Source organism: Erythrolamprus reginae, chromosome 3 (assembly GCF_031021105.1).
Source record: "Erythrolamprus reginae isolate rEryReg1 chromosome 3, rEryReg1.hap1, whole genome shotgun sequence".
Classification (NCBI taxonomy): domain Eukaryota; kingdom Metazoa; phylum Chordata; class Lepidosauria; order Squamata; family Dipsadidae; genus Erythrolamprus; species Erythrolamprus reginae.
This window is the reverse complement of record NC_091952.1, coordinates 206,593,161-206,607,216: the sequence shown is the minus strand read 5'-3', so window position 1 is coordinate 206,607,216 and position 14,056 is coordinate 206,593,161.

Here is a 14,056-nt window from a genome sequence, read left to right as displayed (position 1 = left end):
ATGGTGTGTGAGAGACTGTCCTGTCTTAAAAAACAATCTTCACTTCAGGCTGCATCATTTCTGGCTTCCAATCTTCCCTTAAATTTCAAAGGAAGATAGTAAAGAAGGCGGGTTTTTTCCCCCAGATTTGGATGGGTAGATAGAAAGAATATTTAATGGTAAAAAAATGTAAGTCTTTATGAATATGGCAAAAGCCTCTTATGCAAGGGAAAAAGGGTTCTGGATGATTGAAAGACAGATTTTAACACAATATTATGAGAAAGTGTGCTTCTAGCAATGAAAGGGAGATCAATAATATTCCTCTATAATGAGCACATTGTGTTCAACAAAGTTTAGAAGGTATCAGTTGCTTCCAGATTTACTTTAAACATGCTGATGTCTCATTCTACTAGCAGTGCAAATGTTCAGTAAGAGATTAATGTGTATCCATCCTTTTTAAACAAAAGCAAACAATTGGCGGAGAGCCACAGGAAATTTCAAGTATATCCTTGAATGAAATATGCCAATAATTCATATTAAAGTTGGGGGGGGGGGAAGAGAAGCACATATTTAGAGGTATTCTGTTACACACATTACAGAGTCCCAACTTATACATTTTTAATAATTGTGTAGTGGTTTGCATAAAACTTCAGATCGTGCAGAACGCAGCTGCGAGAGCCGTCATGGGGCTTCCAAGATTCGCCCACGTTTGTTCAACACTCCGTGGCTTGCATTGGCTGCCGATCAGTTTCCGGTCATAATTCAAAGTGTTGGTCATGACCTTTAAAGCCCTACATGGCATGGGACCAGATTACCTCCGGAACCGCCTGCTACCGCACGAATCCCAGCGACTGATAAGATCCCACTAAGTTGGCCTTCTCCGGGTCCCGTCGACTAAACAATGTCGTTTGGCGGGCCCCAGGGGAAGAGCCTTCTCTGTGGCGGCCCCGGCCCTCTGGAACCAACTCCCCTCGGAGATTAGAATTGCCCCCACCCTCCCTGTCTTTCGTAAACTACTCAAGACTCATTTATGCCGCCAGGCATAGGCGAGTTAAGATATTCCTTCCCCCTAGGCCATTACAAGTTATGCATGGTATGTTTGTGCATATGTTTGGCTTTATTATAAGGGTTTTTAGTTGTTTTATTAATTGGATTTCTACATGCTGTTTTTATCATTGTTGTTAGCCGCCCCGAGTCTGCAGAGAGGGGCAGCATACAAATCCAATAAATAAATAAATAAATAAAATAAATAAATAAATAAAAGGAGACTGAAAACTATCTATTTCCCTAGAAGAGACATTTTTTTCTTTTAACAACCCTGTAATCCTTTGCATCGGGAGGAGTTAGGGTAACTGAATGGAGCTGTGTATTTACTGACCAGATGCTCTTCCTAAAGCCTATGCACAGCTCACAAGAGATATTTTCTCTTTCCTCCCAAAGACAGAAGTACTGTATTTGCTGCTACTTGGGATCAAACTCACAGCCTCCTGATTGTGAGGCAAGAGCTCCACCACTAGGCCACCACACCATTCAGAAAGGATATTAATAACTAAATCAATACTTTATTATTGTCATTGTATGCATATACACAGTATACACAGTATACACATACAACAAAATTCACATAATGCCTAAAGACTATATTATCTTATATCTCTAGTGGTGATAAACTGTTTGAGCAACTAATGAGTTTTTCAACAGGCAATGGCACCAATTAATTCAGGCTTTCCAACTTCCTCTGAAAAGCTTTTGAAAATCTGAAAACCTGAAAAATCACTTTTTTGAGTTCAAAAATTATTTTTTTCTGTGAGCACACAGGAGACAACTAGTTAAAAAAAATAAATTACGGCTAACATTATGCTCACACGTTTGGATAAGTATAAGAAATAATTTATAATATTATTATATTGTAACAAATAGCTATCCCAGGAATATGTCTGCAATACTGTTTTTATTCCCAAACTTTCAGAAGTTTCAAAAATATGTTTGTTATTAAATGAAAAAGGGAAATTTAGGAAAAAGGGAAATTTAGACAGATACAAATTTAAGATACCAAAAACTGTTTTAACTGGCCTTATAAAACAGTTATATTGTATTTTTCGGACTATATGATGCACATTTTTGTCTCCCAAAAAAGGGGTGAAAATGTCTGTGTGACTTATAGACTGAATATTGGTGAAGCCCTGCCCACCTGCCGGCCATTTTTTGGCCTCCACATTGTTGTGGTTGGATCACAGCCTGCTCCTTTAATCACAGACTTTGAAGAGGAGGAATCGGGTTCATGTGAGCATCATAGGCCTGTGTGGCTATCAGAGGAGTTGGATAGTGAAAGTGAGGAAGGGATAGAGATTGAGGGTCCTGCAGAGATTAGAGAACACCCAGCTAGGACTTTGTCTGGGCCTGATGAGGAGAGGGAGATTGTGGACCCTATTTTAGATGCACGGGTGAGAAGAATGCATGGGAGATAAGCCTAGAAAACAGGCAGAAAAAAAGGCTGGAAAAGGCCCGAAAAAAGGACATGTGGAGGCCAAAACCTTTTTGCTGTTTTACTCTTCTTAAATTTAGTTGCATCTTATAGTCTGAAAAATATGGTAAGTTGAACAGACCTGAATACCTACAGCCAGTGGCGGGCTAGTGTTCCTGGCCCTACTGGAACAGGCCAGGAGTGCACATGCATGCCCGCCGCAATATTCAGCTTCTACACATGCCCAGAAGCTGAATGTTGTGCGAAAACGTGCACGCAATTTCTTTCTTTTTTATTCCGCGCATGCGCGAAAGCAAAAAGACTTGCAAAATGAGGAGAAGAGCTGCTGGTCACTCTAGTGCAACTGGCAAAACAAGGTAAGAACTGCTGGAGAGGGGCATGGCTAGTGCCATGACAAGATGGCATCCCTTGCGCTCCTGCGGGGGAATGCCAAATCTGCACTGTGGGAGTGCCGATTCCTGTTTGGGGGTGAATAAGGGGCCTTTGCCGTCCGCCATTTTTGGGGACAGCATTATCATTATATTTGAATACTGTATAGCCTATTTTTTGGGGGGGGGCAGGATGTTCTTCAAACCTTTCCTAAAAATTAAGAAAAAAGGAAAATCCAATAAGGAAATATTAATAATTAAGTTTAAGATAGGTCCAGTTAAACAAATTTTTGAGAAAAGCTATTGAAATATTTGCTACAAATTTCTTTTGAAGTCATTTCAGCAAACTGACCAAGGCCCATGAAACTCTTGTCCTAATACCATCTCATGTGGCTAACTACTATATCTGCTTATGAAACCTGGTTTCCTATAAAATATCTGGCTAACGGATCTGTAATCAGTGTGGAAGGGATTTCAATTAAGAGTTGTTTTACACTGCCTTCACAGTCTCCAAAAAACTGGAGAATCTCACTTCTTGGGGAGAAATAAAGCTAAAAACAAAATATAAATTATTATAAATAAATAAATAAAATAAAAATAAAGGTATGAAATTAGACTACATGCATCAAAAATTAATTCAAACATTACAATGTGTTATTCATTTAGATGAATATTGACAATCTATCGATTTACCTAACATTTGTTGTTAGGTTCTTTCGATTTGACATTTGCTGACAAATGCCCCTCTGTTGATTGGGGATAAGCAATGTAACTAATGCTAGAGACAAGGCAACTGAAGATGATGATCGTTTGTGCCTATTATCAAGTTGTAATATATTATCACATTAGATGGATCAATGAAACCATTCACATACCTTGCATCCTGGACATATTGTTTCAACTCCTACCCTCAAAAGGATGCTAAAAAGCACTGTACACCAAGGCAACTAGACACAAGAATTGACAAAATAAATAAAAATAAATAAATAAGAACAGTTTTTTTCTGCTAAACAAATAATTCTCTCACCCCTATTAAACTATTCACTAAGGCTGCATTACTATTACTATTAGTCTTCTCGTCATTCCTATCACCCATCTCCTTCCACTTATGACCTTATGATTAATATTAATATTGCTTGTTTCCTGATTGCTTATTTGTACCCTATGACAATTATTAAATGTTGTACCTCATGATTCTTGACAAATGTACCTTTTTATGTACACGGAAAGCATATGCACCAGTGACAAATTTCTTATACGTCCAATCACACTTGGCCAATAAAGAATTCAATTCAATTCTATTCAATTCTATTCTATTCTAGACAATCTGAAATGTGTATGCATAGGAAAGTAAAGGAAGAGGGCTCTATAAAGACTTGCAGAAAGTGAAATAACAAGGTCAGTGATATGCCATACAGGGTGGGGCACTGGGTTTCAGGCAGATTGATGTCATCAATGGAAAGGCCACCGTTAGATGTGCTGTATCATTTTATACTTTCAAATATGATATGGAATTCATTTTTAATTTCCAAAGGAAAGTGGTATACTTACAACAGTTCACAGGCGAATCTGGGGGGAAATATTTACAATTACATTTACAACTCATTTCGATAACATAGTGTTTTCTATTAGACATTAGATTCTGAATATGTACTTAGCATGCTCTTCAGAGAAAATTAACTCCCTAAATGGTATTACAGAGAATTACACTAACTAATGCTTACTAATACGATTATAATCTTATTCCCAAGTTTATAGTTTTAAAAGATTAGCTACACTGAAAAAAACAAAGGGGGAAGGGGGGAAAGCATGTTTTTTTAAAATTTAAAAATTCTTATTAAAGGGTTTATTTGTTTGTTTGTCTTTTCTGGCTAGGAAATCCACAACATGCTTTCTAAGTAAACCTCCCTCTAGTCATCATAGGTGTTGCTTGGAAAGGCAGAAATAAGTTATGCTTGCTGGTGACTAATGAATCCGGAGTATGTTGTCCTTAATGCTTGACTGTACGAATTATTTTATTTTGTTTTTACAGAGTTTTCTCTAATTTTTAAAAAAACACCTGTGGGTTGAATGATACTAATCAAGATTCAGAAGAAAAGCAATCATGCCTTATTTTTTAGGGTGGTGGCTCCACCAGAAAACAAAAAGAAACTAATGCAGACAAATGAATATGAGCCTTAGTTCAACTGCAAGTACTGTAATCGCCAGTTTGAAAAACTGCAATATTTATGATTCATCTTGTTATAAGCTAGATCAAACTATGGCAACTATGGCAACTTTATGACCTTTGGGCTTCAACTTGTAGAATTACTGAGCCAGCCAAGGGAATTGTATTCTGGGAGTTGAAGTCGACAGATTGTAAAGTTGTCATAGTTTATTTTATTATTTAGATTTGTATGCCGCCCCTCTCCGCAGACTCTGAGCTAGATGAAAGTCTGGAATGAGTGTAAATTTTTGCTCCAATATATAGTATGGAATCATGTTACAGTCTAACATGATAGGTGTTATTGTAGCTGAAAGGATACTCAATTGAATGGTACAAGATAGAGAAGAAAGGTAAATTACCTAAAGAAAATATTTTAAGTGCTTATTAAAATGGTGCATCATTAAACTGTGGTATTTGCTACCACAAGATAAAGGGATAATCACAGAACTAAAGAGGGTTAATTAAGAGATATAGGTACTACCGTGTTTCCCCGATAGTAAGACAGTGTCTTACTTTCTTTTAACCCCCAAAAGCCCCACTAGGTCTTACTTTCGGGGTATGTCTTACATACCCCCCCCGCCGTTTCCCGCCTCCACTCACCAAATTGACAGGGTGAAGTCGGGAAGACCCAGGGAAGGTTTCTTCGGCCGCCCAGCAGCTGATCTGCTCGGCAGCGCGGCAGCAGCCCTGGTGGCAGTTCCCTCCGCTTTGACGGCGCTGGTCCGCTCGCTCGTCCCCACAACCGACCCGCTTCCCCGACACGCGTCTGGAGGGGAGGAGCCGCTCTGCGCAGTTGGGCAGCCCTGCCTGCCGGAAAGGAGGCGGGCGAAGGAGGGCGCAGCTCCGGCCGCCCGCTCGGCTCGCTTCTACAACTTCGGACCAGCGCCGTCCTTCGCCTCGCGTTTCCAGGTTGGCGAGCCTGGATTGTTTTTCCTGCGAGCGCTGGTCCCCGCTAAGCCTTCTGCGCCTGACTCGCCGAGGCGAGAGGGAAGAAGGAGAAGCGCAAGTGGATGCGGAGCGCCCGGGAGGCATTTATCTGTCCTTCGCTCCGCATCCACTTGCGCTTCTCCTTCTTCCCTCTCGCCTCGCCGAGTCAGGCGCAGAAGGCTTAGCGGGGACCAGCGCTCGCAGGAAAAACAATCCAGGCTCGCCAACCCGGAAATGCGAGGCGAAGGACGGCGCTGGTCCAAAGTTGTAGAAGCGAGCCAAGCGGGCGGCCGGAGCTGCGCCCTCCTTCGCCCGCCTTCTTTCCGGCAGGCAGGGCTGCCCAACTGCGCAGAGCGGCTCCTCCCCTCCAGACGCGTGTCAGGGAAACGGGTCGGTTGCGGGGACGAGCGAGCGGACCAGCGCCGTCAAAGCGGAGGGAACCGCCGCCAGGGCGCCGCGAACTGCTCCAACGCCTCCCTCGCTTTTAGTACCGTGTTTCCCCGAAAGTAAGACATATGTCTTATTTTCGGGGTATGGCTTATATTAGCCGACCCCCCTGAAACCCCCCATATGTCTTACAATCGGGGGGGTCTTACTATCGGGGAAACACGGTAGATAAACTGACAAGGCACTGATCTTAGAATTAACATGGATGTTTGTATCAATTATTAGAGTTTGTATAAATTATTAGGATTGTGATTCTGTGTTTATGTTCTGCTTGTGGGTTTCCTTATGACATTAGAAATCCAGATAATTTTGCAATAGTTCTGATGCAACTCAATTCTTCTTCGTTATGCTGATGCCATTTCTTCAAATCTACTCACCATACAATACTGTAGTCCTGAACATCATCTGATGTAGCAATCTTTGCCATTCATAACTTCTGCTTGAAGTAGGATCTGATTATACTTAGGCAGAAATTCTGAAAAAAAAATCTCAAAAAGTATTCCAAAGGGTTATAGTGAAAAATATCAATAAATTGCCAGATCTGCTAGCTAACTCCTGTCTGCTGTATTGTAAACAATAAGTGCAAAGTTCAAATTCAAACATTATTCAAACACTAATAGACGCTCAACAGTGGAGCATTTAATCTTTTTATTTAATTAATTACATTTATACTTGCTGCAATCCCTCAGTGATTTCAGCAGGAAGATACCATCAGAGAGAGAGAGAGAGGGAGAGGGAGAGGGAGGGAGGGAGGGAGGGAGGGAGGGAGAGAGACCAAGCCATGGGGTGAAGTAGGGAATTAGTCTGGAATCTCTATGTAGACCCAACAGAGTGAAATCCTACCCACCTTTTGAACCTTATCTAAAACACACCAAGTCCAAGTGAAATCCTACCCACCTGTTGAACCTTATCTAAAACACACCAAGTCCAAACCACCAATCTAAGAAGAATCCTATGTAATGCTTTGAGTAATAGAATAATTAATTGAACAGCTCACATATGGATCTCATTGTTCATGCCTGACAGATATAACATACTAACATTCAATCACAGTGCAATTAAATATATTTTATAAACTAAAAACATTAAAAAACCGAAGCATCCCCCCCCCCCCCAAAAAAAATAAATAATTGGATGTCACTTCTCAAATCCCCTTAGGAAGAGCTCCATTTTAAGTTGCTTCTGGAAGGCAATTTTAGGGACCATCAGTCTGGAATAAAACGATTGTGTGGGAGACTTTCCACCCTTGCATAACATTTATATGTAAGATATTGAGAGAAGTCCAGATGTCTCAGATAAGATTGTAGCTTGATGCTGGCTTTAGGCATGAAGAAACTTTCATTAAAAGAAGTAATCCAGGAACATCCTGATAGCAGCTTTTATATCAGTCTTATTATATACACCATCAGAATTTCATCATTTTTATCTTCTCCTTTTTCACTAAAACTAATGCTCAGGGCAGTTAACAATAAATGTATGGGAAGCAGATAATTTGGCAGAAAATTTAATAGGGCAATCCATCTTTCCCCATCAACTTCTTCAATTTTGGTACAAGAACCGAGTAAAATCATGAAAAAGATTTGTAAAAGCCAGGATGGAATATAAAAGCATCTCTAATCCATGCAATCAGTATAATGTACCGTACATGGCAAAAATCCTCCTTTTCATATCAGTCAACTGAGATTGAATTAAATCCAAAACTGCTAGCAATGGATTGTTTTTAAAGAACAGTAATTACCTATATTGCCAATTACTTTTCTCTAAATAAAAGCTGCTTCATATTTGCATGTAATGCTGAATGTCAGGTTTGGCCATATTCCTTCCTGTCCAACAGATAATTAGCACAGTGAATATACTTTCTCCAAAAACCTGGGTGACTTGATTCCTAAGGAAGTTATGACATGCCAGAATACTTTTCTAAGAAATTTATGACATGCCAGAATACATGCCAGAATATTCCAAATTCTAAGAAAGAACAGCATGGGGCTCTTAATTGAGATAGATTCCTGGAAGATGAAGCTTCATTGAAGGGGCCCATTTTTTCATTTTTTTCATTTTGCATTCTCAACATTTGCCAAGTGAATCAGAAAATTGCTCAGACTAACTGATGTCCAGATCAGTAACAAAATGTTGAAGAATTTTCTAAGGGAAAGCATAGTTTTGAGGTGCTACATGAGGCATTCCATTCAGAAATGTGATTGAAGTCTAAAGATTGTTGTGGTTAGCTCTGGCCCAGCTCCTGCCCCAAGGACTGTGGATGCAGGCCTGTTTTGCCCCCCCCCCGGTGGAATCTGCTGATGAAGGCTCCTCTGACCAAGAAGACATGAGTGACAGGGAGGAGGAGAGTGTGGCAGACAGCTCAGAAGGAGATCAATTATCTAGCTCCTCCTTGGATTCAGAACAAGAGTTAATGATATAGCCACGCATGCGGAGAGCGATGCATAGGCAACAACAACTGAGAGATTATTATCAAAGAAAATGAGGCCTCCTGTGGTTGGGTGGGGCTGTGGTAATTAGTGAGGCTGCTATAAATAGCAGCCTGTGGGTTTAGCCATTATGGAGGATTAATCTGATCGTTGTGTTTCCTGACTGCTTTACTGACTGACCTTTTGTGTGCTGATTTTCCCCCGCTTTGAAACTAAACCAGGGCAAAGTGTGTTTCACTTTGTGAAAGAAGAAGGACTGTGAATTGCCTCACAGCTGCAAGCTAAGTATCACAGAACTGATAAGGGACTTCTACAATTTACCAGTTTGATTGGAGACAAGTGCTCTTTGCTATACCAAAAGAGGGCTTCGGTTAAGTGAATTTTCATTATAAAGAACATTGTTTTGAATTTTCAAACATGTGTGTGTCTGAAATTGTATCTGTGCATTTTTGGTAGGATTCTACCAGAGAGCTCGACAGAACATAAGATATTGCTTATTTCTTTGTAATCAATCAAGCAGAAATCACTATAAAATACTGCTTTTCTTTAAAAAAAAAAGTTTCAAAAAAAAGTTTCTTCAAAACTTTTTGGTCATTCAGTATTTATTAGTTGAATATAGCTTCTAATGATATGTATATTTGACGAACAATTAAAAATCAGACCATGATTGCAATTTAAACTTGATTGATTGGGATACTGGACCAAGAAGAATAAGGTATCTTTTAAAAAGAGAAATGTAAGGATACACATCTAAGATGGAGATTCATACCTTGGAAACGTTATATAAGCTAAGGACTTGAGAATGATTATTGAGAACAAGCTAAACATGAGACAGAAGTGTGAGACAGCTGCTAGATTGGTATATTTCTGGGTTGCATTGGTGTGTGTGTGATATATTAAGAGCTTATTTCCCTTTATTCTGAATTGATAAGACTACACCTAGAGTACTATGTATGATTCTGGGCACCACTTTTCCAGATGGGTATTGACAGGTTTACAATAGGTTGAGAGGATGCTACCAAAAATTATAAAAGTATTGAACCACAAAGATGATTAATAAATTAATAAATAAAAATAGTGAGGTAAGATAAATTCTGGGTAAGTTGAGTATTGAGTGAGCAAACATCTTCAGGTTAGATGGAAAATCATTCTTGCAAAGTTGCTGTGTTTAATTCTATTACAGTAAGTGCTATTCCTACTAGAAGTCTTCTACCTATGTAATAAAATGGAGAAGGAATGGATTTCCCTGAACACTGAAACTGATAAAGAATTATAGCCAGAGCTATTTAGGCATAAGACAAATTAGTGAACAATGCTCTTTAGACTAGGAGTCCCCATCCTCTGAGCTGTGGCCCACTACTAGATTGTGGCTTATTTGGAACTGGGCTGTACAAGTGGTTGGTCAGAGCATGCATGCATACAGCTCAATTTGTGTGAACAGCAAGTCAGTGGGCAATTGCATGCATGCATGTGCTGGCTTCCTGCTAGTGCAAGTCAAGCTATGTACGTGCATGCTGGCCTACCACTTGTGCAAGGGCTATGTGCACACACACACCAGCCTGCTACTCGTGTGGCCTAGTTTTCCTCCCCTCCACTAGCTGGGCCATTAAGCTACCAAGGTTGGGGACCACTGCCTTAACCTTGGAGCTGCTTGCATTTCAGTTTTACTTGTATCGCTCTTAAAATTCCTTTGCACTTTTAGGATGCATCTGTTAATTATCCAATGTAATATACCTGCAGGATTTGGTATGATGCTAAAATGTATTAATAATAATTTTAAAAATGTTAATAAGGAAGAAACAAGAATTTAAATATGTATCGTGAAGACTCTCTTATTGACTGCTTGTTCAGCAACTGTTCAAAGTTATGAAAAAAGATTTATGACTGGTCCTTGAACTTGTGGTCATCACAGCATCCTCACAGTTACCTGATCACAATTTGGGTGCTTAGTTGATGATGTGTACTTAGGATACTTGCAACATCCTGCAGTCATGTGATTGCCATTTGCAACTTAACATCTGCCTTCTGAGAAGCAAAGACAATGGGAAAAGTGGCAGGAAGTTGCAAGTTGTGAATAGGTGACCTGCACTTAACTACTCTGACAATTTGCTTAACCACTGCCAGAACTGAAGTCCTAAGTCAGGCACAATCACAAGATGTTTCACTTTATGACCTCATTGGTTAGTAACAGAGCTACTGGTCCCAAATACAGTTGGGTTAGTAAAGACAAGCAGTAAACGAATGTACCTATTGTACTTTATAAATCATTTATTACAGAAGCGACAGAGAAAGCAAACTAGCTATGTTGCATCAGCAATATATATTTTTTGCAATGCTGGCCATATATTTATGTAGCTAAGCCATAAACATGTCGTTCTTTGGGCAGCCCGCCTATCAATAACTCTGAGTAACCTTTAAAATACCTTTTCAATTTATAACATCTGGACATATTTATGAGTACTACAAGATGAGACTTTTCACTGCAATATGTTTCTTTCAAATAAATAAGCTACTTGCATGGGAGTGTATTGATGTATAACTTTTTCAAATCAAGGATGGTGTGCCAGAGGCTTTAAGTCATGTGCAAGAGGGTGCATTGCAGAAAGTAGTGGAGGGGACAATACCCACCCTGCATTTCATTTCCAGTTGAAGTGGATTATAGGTAACATTACTTTCCAGTGATATATTTAAAGACATTGCTGTTTTTAATTTGGTAAAAGCTTTTGGAGTTGAACTCAAGGACTCTCATACTGCCCCAAGCTCACAGGTGATGCACCTCTGTGTTAAAATGACATGTGTGCAGTCTCATCAAAACTTTTTTAAAAATTAAATCCATAGATTTTAAAAGGATTGCCTTTCAAAGAGCTTGGTGCCCTCTGGTGGCAAGATTGTATTATAACCAGCATATGATTTTTACATTGATTAAGAAATTTAAAAAACATGATTTTCTTAGATGTTTGGCTTTTAGAAGAAAATCTTATCAGTTATTCACCATGATTTAGAAATGACTCATCCCTTCAGTGGATTATTCAACCAGCATAGGCAATGTGCTGCCCTTTAGATACCCTGGATGATAATAATCATCTCATTGCTAAGGCTGATATCCTAGTTCTCTCAGAGAAAGAAAAGTGTACCATTCTTTTGAATTGCCGGAATTTGGGGACTGGCATTATGCTCTCCATGTATGTAGCAAGTGGAATTCTGGGTTTCCATGAATACATGGGATCAAAGTAAGACCACCCTGATATTACTGACATTTGATAATGTAATAATAATAATAATGTAAGAGGGTAATGTCCCTCTCTTTTATCTTGATCTACCCCCACCCAGGGAAAAATAGGAGCTCTGCCATATTGCCACCATTTCCATGCCTTAGAATGCCCATCTGGCTTTGCAATGTTTACTCTCCAATGCCAAGTAAAGCTTGACAGAACTCCATTTCAGGCAATATGTCAGCAGAGGAAAGATTTGCTGCTCTTTTCTGCCAGCTCAACTACATTGAAAGAGATTTAGTTCTGAGGACATAATTGGGACAGAGCTAGCATATAACAAGAATGAAACAGATACAAATAAGATATTAGCTTCCAAAATTTATCCATTTTCCTGAACTTAGGTACCTGCTGCAGCAATTATAGTAAATTAGCTGTCAATCAAATACGGTAACTTGGTTATTCCTGGCTATAGCTCAATGGTTTCAGGCCATTTGTTCAGTTCAAAAGCTGGCTGGATTGGAGTGGAGGTACTCTAAGCAAATCCCTTGGTAAATCAGGTTTATGTATGAAATAGTTTCTTAATAAAATCTGTTACCAAGCTACACAGATGTAGTCCTGGTTAATAGCTGGACAAAAGGTCATAAGGAAATTATAGGGCTATAGGATTGGAAAAATTTTGGGGGGGAGGGGATCCTAAAAAAGATGCTGATAAACTCCCTTTACCTTATTAGCAAGAAAAAATGAGATAATATATACCTCTATCCTTTCTATAGGCATATAAAAATATTCTTAGATTTCGGGCATGAAGCTTTTATCTCCTGAAAAATTATGTAGAAATGTCAGTGCACACATGGATATTAAGTGAAATTATTGAGGACACAAGAAGATGCATGTAGTTCTACCTTTCTTTTTCTATTAAGGCTACTCACTAAATATACTCAGAATTCCAGGGTTCTTCCAGAAGGTACAGAAATGTATCTGCAGAATACATGCTTGCCAGTTAGCTCCTCTCAGGCCCTGGATTGACTGTTTATTAACCCTTCTAAATAGCTTTCTGATGTAGCAGAACTCACTGAATAAAATTACATCTCATAATTTGAAAAGTGTCAATGTCCCTTCTGAATTATTCTTTATCCATCTCTTGGCTACTACTTTAAGTTTTAGCCCCAAATTTTGGGTTTCCCCTTCACCTGAGTATTTTACAGAGCCCATCCGAAACATGGTTAGATACTTTTTCATTAAATACATAATCAATTTTACTTTTACAATATATGTATTTGATTAATTAAGTAGCTTCATTAATATTGGTGTTGATCTTCATTATGTATTCTTTCACATTTTCTTTGTTCAAAGATAGTGTACACCAGAGGTGTCAAACTTGATTTCATTGTGGGTTGTTTTTGACATTGGAGGGTTGGCGGGGGAGGAGTGGCTGGGGTGGGCATAACATGGGACTCGGGGAGGGGCATCTATGATGGTCAAGTGCTAAGGCAGGACTTCCTTGAGACTCTCCCTCACTCTCATCATAATATTCCTTCCCTTTTCTTCCCTTCTTCATTTTAATTTCTTTTTCCTCCCCTTTCCTTATTTTTCCTTCCTTGCTCTCTTCCAATTTTTTTCCTTTTTCTCCGTCTTTCCTCTTTCCCTCTTCTGCTCCTTCTCGCATGCTCAAATGCAAGAGAGGAAACATTTCTCCTTTTGTTTTTAGTTTTGATAACCCTCTGGCAGTCAAAATGGGGCATGGTGTGTGTGTGTGCACGCCCCCCCCATGTCCCATTTTCAACCTGGATGGCCTCCTGCAGCAGTACTTAGTATTATGCACTGCTCTAATTATTTCATAGAAAAACTTATAGTCTTATAACATCTTTTTTCTAATGGTACCTTTTCTAGCTCTACATGTGCTAATTTAACTTAGGTTTATCTGAAGCCTAAACACAATTCATGTGTTTAAAATAAGGCAAAAAGAATAATGAAATCGTGGATGTGCATGTAGAGATTCCATTGTC